Source organism: Hoplias malabaricus, chromosome X2, assembly GCF_029633855.1.
Source record: "Hoplias malabaricus isolate fHopMal1 chromosome X2, fHopMal1.hap1, whole genome shotgun sequence".
In the NCBI taxonomy this organism is placed as follows: Eukaryota; Metazoa; Chordata; class Actinopteri; order Characiformes; family Erythrinidae; genus Hoplias; species Hoplias malabaricus.
The window spans coordinates 29,720,274-29,730,415 of record NC_089819.1 but is presented as its reverse complement, the minus strand read 5'-3'; positions in this window follow the sequence as shown (position 1 = coordinate 29,730,415).

Genomic DNA, 10,142 nt, shown 5'->3' with positions numbered 1-10,142 from the left:
CTCTGGGGCTCTGGGGCTCTGGGTCTCTGGGTCTCTGGGTCTCTGGGTCTCTGGGTCCCTGGGGCTCTGGGGCTCTGGGTCCCCGGGGCTCTGGGGCTCTGGGTCCCCGGGGCTCTGGGGCTCTGGGGCTCTGGGACTCTGGGGCTCTGGGTCCCTGGGGCTCTGGGGCTCTGGGTCCCTGGGACTCTGGGGCTCTGGGTCTCTGGGTCCCCGGGCTCTGGGGCTCTGGGTCCCCGGGGCTCTGGGGCTCTGGGGCTCTGGGTCTCTGGGGCTCTGGGGCTCTGGGGCTCTGGGTCTCTGGGACTCTGGGGCTCTGGGCCTCTGGGCCTCTGGGCCTCTGGGCCTCTGGGGCTCTGGGTCTCTGGGTCTCTGGGTCTCTGGGTCCCCGGGGCTCTGGGGCTCTGGGTCCCCGGGGCTCTGGGGCTCTGGGTCCCTGGGACTCTGGGTCTCTGGGTCTCTGGGTCTCTGGGTCCCCGGGGCTCTGGGTCTCTGGGTCTCTGGGCCTCTGGGCCTCTGGGTCTCTGGGTCTCTGGGCCTCTGGGCCTCTGGGAGCCTGGGTCTCTGGGGCTCTGGGTCTCTGGGTCTCTGGGTCCCTGGGGCTCTGGGGCTCTGGGGCTCTGGGGCTCTGGGTCTCTGGGGCCCTGGGCCTCTGGGCCTCTGGGCCTCTGGGAGCCTGGGCCTCTGGTAGCCTGGGTCTCTGGGCCTCTGGGGCTCTGGGTCTCTGGGACTCTGGGCCTCTGGGTCTCTGGGCCTCTGGGCCTCTGGGCCTCTGGGTCTCTGGGAGCCTGGGCCTCTGGTAGCCTGGGTCTCTGGGCCTCTGGGGCTCTGGGCCTCTGGGCCTCTGGTAGCCTGGGCCTCTGGGCCTCTGGGAGCCAAAAGGAAGCTCCGGAGCTTAGGCGGCGGAGAGGTTGTTTGAATAAGGCCCGTTCAGGGAACCAGGGCGTTGGGTTTAATTAGGCCCCGGAGGTAGGCCCCGGTGGTAAACTCCGGGGCAAGCCTTATCAGAGGCCCAGGATGAGGTGTTCTTAATGTATTGGCTGATAGGGAGCCCCGGAGGTAGGGGACCCTTGGTGAAATTCATGCCGGGTTAGGGGACCAGGGCGTTGGGGTGAATAAGCCCCTGGAGGTAGGCACCGGTGGTAAGCTCCGGGGCAAGCCTAATCAGAGGCCCAGGATGAGGGTGTAATGAACTGGACAACCATCCCACTTCCCATGTATTGTACAGCAATTGGGCAACCATCCCACTTTCAATATATTGTGCGGCGTTTTGTCTCCCAGGTCCACCAGTGGGCAGAATGAACTTTGAGATTTGACGGAGGGTCCTTCCAATACATTATACAGCAATTGGGCAACCATCCCACTTCCAATATATTGTACAGCGATTGCGCAACCGTCCCACTTCCAATATATTGCGCGTCGTTTTGTCTCCCAGGTCCACCAGTGGGCAGGATGAACTTGCAATATATTATACAGCAATTGGGCAACCATCCCACTTCCAATATATTGTACAGCAATTGGGCAACCATCCCACTTCCAATATATTGTACAGCGATTGCGCAACCGTCCCACTTCCAATATATTGCGCGCCGTTTTGGCTCCCAGGTCCACCAGTGGGCAGGATGAACTTGCAATATATTATACAGCAATTGGGCAACCATCCCACTTCCAATATATTTTAAGGTTCCAGGTCTACCAGTGGGCATCTTTTTTGACGGGGCAGGCTGATTGGTTTAGTCCGAGGGCGGGGGCTTAAGTGTGGGCCAGATAGGTTCGACCGGTGCGCCGGGTCCCTGGGGCTCTGGGTCTCTGGGTCTCTGGGTCCCTGGGTCCCTGGGTCCCTGGGGCTCTGGGGCTCTGGGTCTCTGGGTCCCTGGGTCCCTGGGTCCCTGGGGCTCTGGGTCTCTGGGTCCCTGGGACTCTGGGTCCCTGGGTCTCTGGGGCTCTGGGTCCCTGGGTCCCTGGGACTCTGGGGCTCTGGGGCTCTGGGGCTCTGGGGCTCTGGGTCCCTGGGGCTCTGGGTCTCTGGGTCCCTGGGGCTCTGGGTCCCTGGGGCTCTGGGTCCCTGGGACTCTGGGACTCTGGGACTCTGGGTCCCTGGGTCTCTGGGTCCCTGGGACTCTGGGTCCCTGGGACTCTGGGTCCCTGGGTCCTTGGGGCTCTGGGTCCCTGGGACTCTGGGGCTCTGGGGCTCTGGGGCTCTGGGTCTCTGGGTCCCTGGGACTCTGGGTCCCTGGGTCCCTGGGGCTCTGGGGCTCTGGGGCTCTGGGTCTCTGGGTCCCTGGGACTCTGGGGCTCTGGGGCTCTGGGTCCCTGGGGCTCTGGGTCTCTGGGTCCCTGGGACTCTGGGTCTCTGGGTCCCTGGGACTCTGGGGCTCTGGGTCCCTGGGGCTCTGGGTCCCTGGGGCTCTGGGGCTCTGGGGCTCTGGGGCTCTGGGACTCTGGGGCTCTGGGGCTCTGGGTCCCTGGGACTCTGGGGCTCTGGGTCCCTGGGGCTCTGGGACTCTGGGGCTCTGGGACTCTGGGGCTCTGGGACTCTGGGACTCTGGGGCTCTGGGGCTCTGGGTCCCTGGGTCCCTGGGCTCTGGGGCTCTGGGTCCCTGGGACTCTGGGGCTCTGGGGCTCTGGGTCCCTGGGGCTCTGGGTCTCTGGGTCCCTGGGACTCTGGGGCTCTGGGTCCCTGGGGCTCTGGGACTCTGGGGCTCTGGGTCTCTGGGTCTCTGGGGCTCTGGGTCTCTGGGTCCCTGGGACTCTGGGTCCCTGGGTCCCTGGGGCTCTGGGGCTCTGGGGCTCTGGGTCCCTGGGTCCCTGGGGCTCTGGGGCTCTGGGTCCCTGGGACTCTGGGGCTCTGGGGCTCTGGGTCCCTGGGGCTCTGGGGCTCTGGGTCCCTGGGACTCTGGGGCTCTGGGGCTCTGGGTCCCTGGGTCCCTGGGGCTCTGGGGCTCTGGGTCCCTGGGACTCTGGGTCTCTGGGTCCCTGGGGCTCTGGGGCTCTGGGACTCTGGGGCTCTGGGGCTCTGGGTCCCTGGGGCTCTGGGGCTCTGGGTCCCTGGGACTCTGGGGCTCTGGGGCTCTGGGTCTCTGGGTCCCTGGGACTCTGGGGCTCTGGGACTCTGGGGCTCTGGGGCTCTGGGTCCCTGGGTCCCTGGGGCTCTGGGGCTCTGGGTCCCTGGGACTCTGGGGCTCTGGGTCCCTGGGGCTCTGGGTCTCTGGGTCTCTGGGTCCCTGGGACTCTGGGGCTCTGGTTCCCTGGGGCTCTGGGTCTCTGGGGCTCTGGGGCTCTGGGGCTCTGGGTCTCTGGGTCCCTGGGGCTCTGGGACTCTGGGTCCCTGGGACTCTGGGGCTCTGGGGCTCTGGGACTCTGGGGCACTGGGGCTCTGGGACTCTGGGGCTCTGGGGCTCTGGGGCTCTGGGTCTCTGGGTCCCTGGGGCTCTGGGACTCTGGGGCTCTGGGGCTCTGGGTCTCTGGGTCTCTGGGTCCCTGGGGCTCTTGGGCTCTGGGGCTCTGGGACTCTGGGGCTCTGGGTCCCTGGGTCTCTGGGGCTCTGGGGCTCTGGGACTCTGGGACTCTGGGACTCTGGGACTCTGGGGCTCTGGGGCTCTGGGGCTCTGGGTCCCTGGGGCTCTGGGTCTCTGGGTCCCTGGGGCTCTGGGTCTCTGGGTCCCTGGGGCTCTGGGTCTCTGTGTCCCTGGGACTCTTGGTCCCTGGGACTCTGGGGCTCTGGGGCTCTGGTGCTCTGGGACTCTGGGGCTCTGGGTCCCTGGGGCTCTGGGTCTCTGGGTCTCTGGGTCCCTGGGACTCTGGGTCCCTGGGGCTCTGGGTCTCTTGGTCCCTGGGACTCTGGGTCCCTGGGACTCTGGGTCCCTGGGACTCTGGGACTCTGGGTCCCTGGGACTCTGGGGCTCTTGGGCTCTGGGGCTCTGGGGCTCTGGGTCTCTGGGTCCCTGGGGCTCTGGGACTCTGGGACTCTGGGACTCTGCAGAGATCCAGAGGCTTATGGGAGTCTTAGCACCAGTGGTAGGCTCCGGGGCAAGCCTTATCACAGCCCAGCTCCCTTCTGGGAGCCTGGGGCTCTGGGTAAGATATAATTTGCAATTGTGATCCCAATTGCAATATATTTGACACAAGTCAAATATATGTGAATTGGGATCCCAATTGCAATATATTTGACTTGTGTCAAATATATGTGAATTGGGATCCCATTTGCAATATATTTGACTTGTGTCAAATATATGTGAATCGGGATCCCAATTGCAATATATTTGACTTGTGTCAAATATATGTGAATTGGGATCCCAATTGCAATATATTTGACTTGTGTCAAATATATGTGAATCGGGATCCCAATTGCAATATATTTGACACAAGTCAAATATATGTGAATTGGGATCCCAATTGCAATATATTTGACTTGTGTCAAATATATGTGAATTGGGATCCCATTTGCAATATATTTGACTTGTGTCAAATATATGTGAATCGGGATCCCAATTGCAATATATTTGACTTGTGTCAAATATATGTGAATTGGGATCCCAATTGCAATATATTTGACTTGTGTCAAATATATGTGAATTGGGATCCCAATTGTAATATATTTGACTTGTGTCAAATATATGTGAATTGGGATCCCAATTGCAATATATTTGACTTGTGTCAAATATATGTGAATTGGGATCCCAATTGTAATATATTTGACTTGTGTCAAATATATGTGAATTGGGATCCCATTTGCAATATATTTGACTTGTGTCAAATATATGTGAATTGGGATCCCAATTGCAATATATTTGACTTGTGTCAAATATATTGGAAGTGGGATGGTTGTCCAATTGCTGTCAAATATATTGGAAGTGGGATGGTTGTCCAATTGCAATATATTCTGATGGTGTCAAATATATTGGAAGTGGGATGGTTGTCCAGTTGCTGTCTAATATATTGGAAGTGGGATGGTTGTCCAATTGCAATATATTCTGATGGTGTCAAATATATTGGAAGTGGGATGGTTGTCCAGTTGCTGTCTAATATATTGGAAGTGGGATGGTTGTCCAGTTGCTGTCTAATATATTGGAAGTGGGATGGTTGTCCAGTTGCTGTCTAATATATTGGAAGTGGGATGGTTGTCCAATTGCAATATATTCTGATGGTGTCTAATATATTGGAAGTGGGATGGTTGTCCAGTTGCTGTCTAATATATTGGAAGTGGGATGGTTGTCCAATTGCAATATATTCTGATGGTGTCAAATATATTGGAAGTGGGATGGCTGTCCAATTGCAATATATTCTGATGGTGTCAAATATATTGGAAGTGGGATGGTTGTCCAATTGCAATATATTCTGATGGTGTCAAATATATTGGAAGTGGGATGGTTGTCCAGTTGTTGTCTAATATATTGGAAGTGGGATGGTTGTCCAATTGCAATATATTCTGATGGTGTCAAATATATTGGAAGTGGGATGGTTGTCCAGTTGCTGTCTAATATATTGGAAGTGGGATGGTTGTCCAGTTGCTGTCTAATATATTGGAAGTGGGATGGTTGTCCAATTGCAATATATTCTGATGGTGTCAAATATATTGGAAGTGGGATGGTTGTCCAGTTGCTGTCTAATATATTGGAAGTGGGATGGTTGTCCAGTTGCTGTCTAATATATTGGAAGTGGGATGGTTGTCCAGTTGCTGTCAAATATATTGGAAGTGGGATGGTTGTCCAATTGCAATATATTCTGATTGTGTCAAATATATTGGAAGTGGGATGGTTGTCCAGTTGCTGTCTAATATATTGGAAGTGGGATGGTTGTCCAGTTGCTGTCTAATATATTGGAAGTGGGATGGTTGTCCAATTGCAATATATTCTGATGGTGTCAAATATATTGGAAGTGGGATGGTTGTCCAATTGCAATATATTCTGATGGTGTCAAATATATGTGAATCGGGATCCCAATTGTAATATATTTGACTTGTGTCAAATATATGTGAATTGGGATCCCAATTGCAATAAATTTGACTTGTCTGTCAAATATATGTGAATTGGGATCCCAATTGCAATTTATATGACTTGTGTCAAATATATGTGAATTGGGACGTTTCCATGTGCCATCTGGTGGACGGATGAAAAATTGCAGAAAAAAGGCCCAAATTTTGAAAATTCATATCTCTTTCCAGGAGAGGAGTAGAGACTCAGGGAGAGCGGGGAAATTCATGGCGTGTTCCCCTGAGCGCACTGGACCCGCTCTCAGGCTCGGCAAAAATCATCTAATGGTTCCCGCGCACGGGTAAATCTCACTGTCCAATGGCAATATACTATACGTGGATTGGGATGTTGAGGTGCTTTCTTAAGAAAAGCACCTCAGTTGCTGTCTAATATATTGGAAGTGGGATGGTTGTCCAATTGCAATATATTCTGATGGTGTCAAATATATTGGAAGTTGGATGGTTGTCCAATTGCAATATATTCTGATGGTGTCTAATATATTGGAAGTGGGATGGTTGTCCAATTGCAATATATTCTGATGGTGTCAAATATATTGGAAGTGGGATGGTTGTCCAGTTGCTGTCTAATATATTGGAAGTGGGATGGTTGTCCAATTGCAATATATTCTGATGGTGTCAAATATATTGGAAGTGGGATGGTTGTCCAATTGCAATATATTCTGATGGTGTCAAATATATTGGAAGTGGGATGATTTGTCCAATTGCAATATATTCTGATGGTGTCTAATATATTGGAAGTGGGATGGTTGTCCAATTGCAATATATTCTGATGGTGTCAAATATATTGGAAGTGGGATGGTTGTCCAATTGCAATATATTCTGATGGTGTCTAATATATTGGAAGTGGGATGGTTGTCCAGTTGCAATATATTCTGATGGTGTCAAATATATTGGAAGTGGGATGGTTGTCCTGATGGTGTCTAATATATTGGAAGTGGGATGGTTGTCCAATTGCAATATATCCTGATGGTGTCAAATATATTGGAAATGAGATGGTTGTCCAATTACCATTCATCCTTATGGCTTCAAATATATTGTAAGTGGGATGCTTGTTCAATTACCATATATATTGTGTCAAATATGTTCAAAGTGGGATGGTGTCCCATCACTACATATTGTCATCAGAGCACGTTTTAGGAAAACATAATTGTAATGTCTAAAAATACATTTAGCCATATATCCCATGACTCCCTGATCTCATATCTGTCTTTGGAGTTGTAAAATTCTACTGTCCAAAATCCATATATTTTTTTTGACTTGAATATATTGGAAGTAGGATTATCAGATCTCAGCTTCAGAACAACATAAGAGGTTTTTACAAACGGGTCTATCTTTGTCTGGGTCTATCTTACTCAGTGTGTGAGTTTGGAGAAGATTGGAGAGAATAAATATTTTCACTCAAAAAAATGTCCTCCAATCTCACACTCATCTCCAAACTCACACCCTGAGTTGATGACACTCAGACTTAGAGGAAACTGGTCTTACTTTGACGATATTTCACTCCTAAGCCAAGATCTGATAATCCAACTTCCAATATATTCCAGTCAAAAAAATATATGGGTTTTTGACAGTAGAATTTTACACTTCTAATTACAGAAAAAGGATCAGAGGGACTTGGGCTGTATGGAAACATGTATTTTTTTAACTATATAAAATGTTTTCCCAAAATGTATAAGTCTTTACTTTAACCATCCCAATTGCAATATATTTGACACAAGTGTTATATATGTGAATTGGGATCCCAATTGCAATATATTTGACACAAGTGTTGTATATGTGAATTGGGATCCCAATTGCAATATATTTGACACATGTGTTATATATGTGAATTGGGATCCCAATTGCAATATATTTGACACAAGTCATATATATGTGAATTGGGATCCCAGTTGCAATATATTTGACACAAGTGTTATATATGTGAATTGGGATCCCAATTGCAATATATTTGACACATGTGTTATATATGTGAATTGGGATCCCAGTTGCAATATATTTGACACAAGTCATATATATGTGAATTGGGATCCCAATCCACATATATTTGACACAAGTGTTATATACGTGAATTGGGATCCCAGTTGCAATATATTTGACACAAGTCTTATATATGGGAATTGGGATCCCAATTGCAATATATTTGACACAAGTCTTATATATGGGAATTGGGATCCCAATTGCAATATATTTGACACAAGTCTTATATGTGGGAATTGGGATCCCAATTGCAATATATTTGACACATGTGTTATATATGTGAATTGGGATCCCAATTGCAATATATTTGACACAAGTCATATATATGTGAATTGGGATCCCAGTTGCAATATATTTGACACAAGTGTTATATATGTGAATTGGGATCCCAATTGCAATATATTTGACACATGTGTTATATATGTGAATTGGGATCCCAGTTGCAATATATTTGACACAAGTCATATATATGTGAATTGGGATCCCAATCCACATATATTTGACACAAGTGTTATATACGTGAATTGGGATCCCAGTTGCAATATATTTGACACAAGTCTTATATGTGGGAATTGGGATCCCAATTGCAATATATTTGACACAAGTCTTATATATGGGAATTGGGATCCCAATTGCAATATATTTGACACTAGTCTTATATATGGGAATTGGGATCCCAATTGCAATATATTTGACACAAGTCTTATATATGTGAACTGGGATCCCAATCCACATATATTTGACACAAGTCTTATATATGTGAACTGGGATCCCAATCCACATATATTTGACACAAGTCTTATATGTGTGAATTGGGATCCCAATCCACATATATAGTACTTGTGTCAAATATATTTGGATTGGGATCCCAATTCCCTTATACAACACTTGTGTCAAATATATTGCAATTGGGATCCCTATCCACATATATCTAACTTGTGTGAAATATATTGTAAGTGGGATATGCTATTAGTGTCAAATAAAATTTAAGTTGGATGCTTTTTATTGTTCCATATACACCAGAGAATGTTAATATATTTTAAAGTGGGATGGGTGTGTTTTGAGATTTTTGTGGGATGCTTTTTAAAGTACCATATACACAAGAGCATGTTAAAATGTTTTAAAGTGAGATGGGTGTGTTTTGAGATTTTTGTGGGATGCTTTTTAAAGTACCATATACACAAGAGCATGTTAAAATGTTTTAAAGTGGGATGGGTGTGTTTTGAGATTTAACATGTCATTCAAACTTTAAATACCAAATGTGTATTAAAATTGTTTTAAACCAACTACTAATGTCTTTTATTTATAAAACCCACAACCTCTTTTAAATCACCAGTAAACATCAACAGATTTTAAAATATTCACAAGAACCAACCTCAGTAAAATAATAATAATAATAAAAAAATACACACTGACATCAGTTGAACAGGTGAAACAGGAAAACTTTTATTTAAAATTGGCAGAACTTGAAAAAACAGCAAACATCAATTAAACTTGTAAAATACAAAAACATGAAGAACCATTAGCAAACACAGCATGAAGAATAATTTAAAACTATGAACACTATTAAACACAAAGCATGAAGAATAATTTAAAACTATGAACACTATTAAACACAAAGCATGAAGAATAATTTAAAACTATGAACACTATTAAACACAAAGCATGAAGAATAATTTAAAACTATGAACACTATTAAACACAAAGCATGAAGAATAATTTAAAACTATGAATACTATTAAACACAAAGCATGAAGAATAATTTAAAACTACGAACACTATTAAATACAAAACATGAAGAATAATTTAAAACTATGAACACTATTAAACACAAAGCATGAAGAATAATTTAAAACTATGAACACTATTAAACACAAAGCATGAAGAATAATTTAAAACTACGAACACTATTAAATACAAAACATGAAGAATAATTTTAAACTATGTACAAATTAATACTGAAGGGCCCTCTTCACAGCTTTCCTAATTCGTTCGCTCTTTGATTTTTGTTGGGCAATATTGCGTAAACCGAGCCTACTTGGTGATGCGCCAGTCAATTTCAGTGGTGAAATCTTCTGTAGAATGATACGAGGGACATTCCGACGGGGCCTTTTCCCTCCTTTTTCCTGCTGCTCCTCCTCCTTTTCTGCCTGCTGCTCTGCCTGCTGCTCTGCCT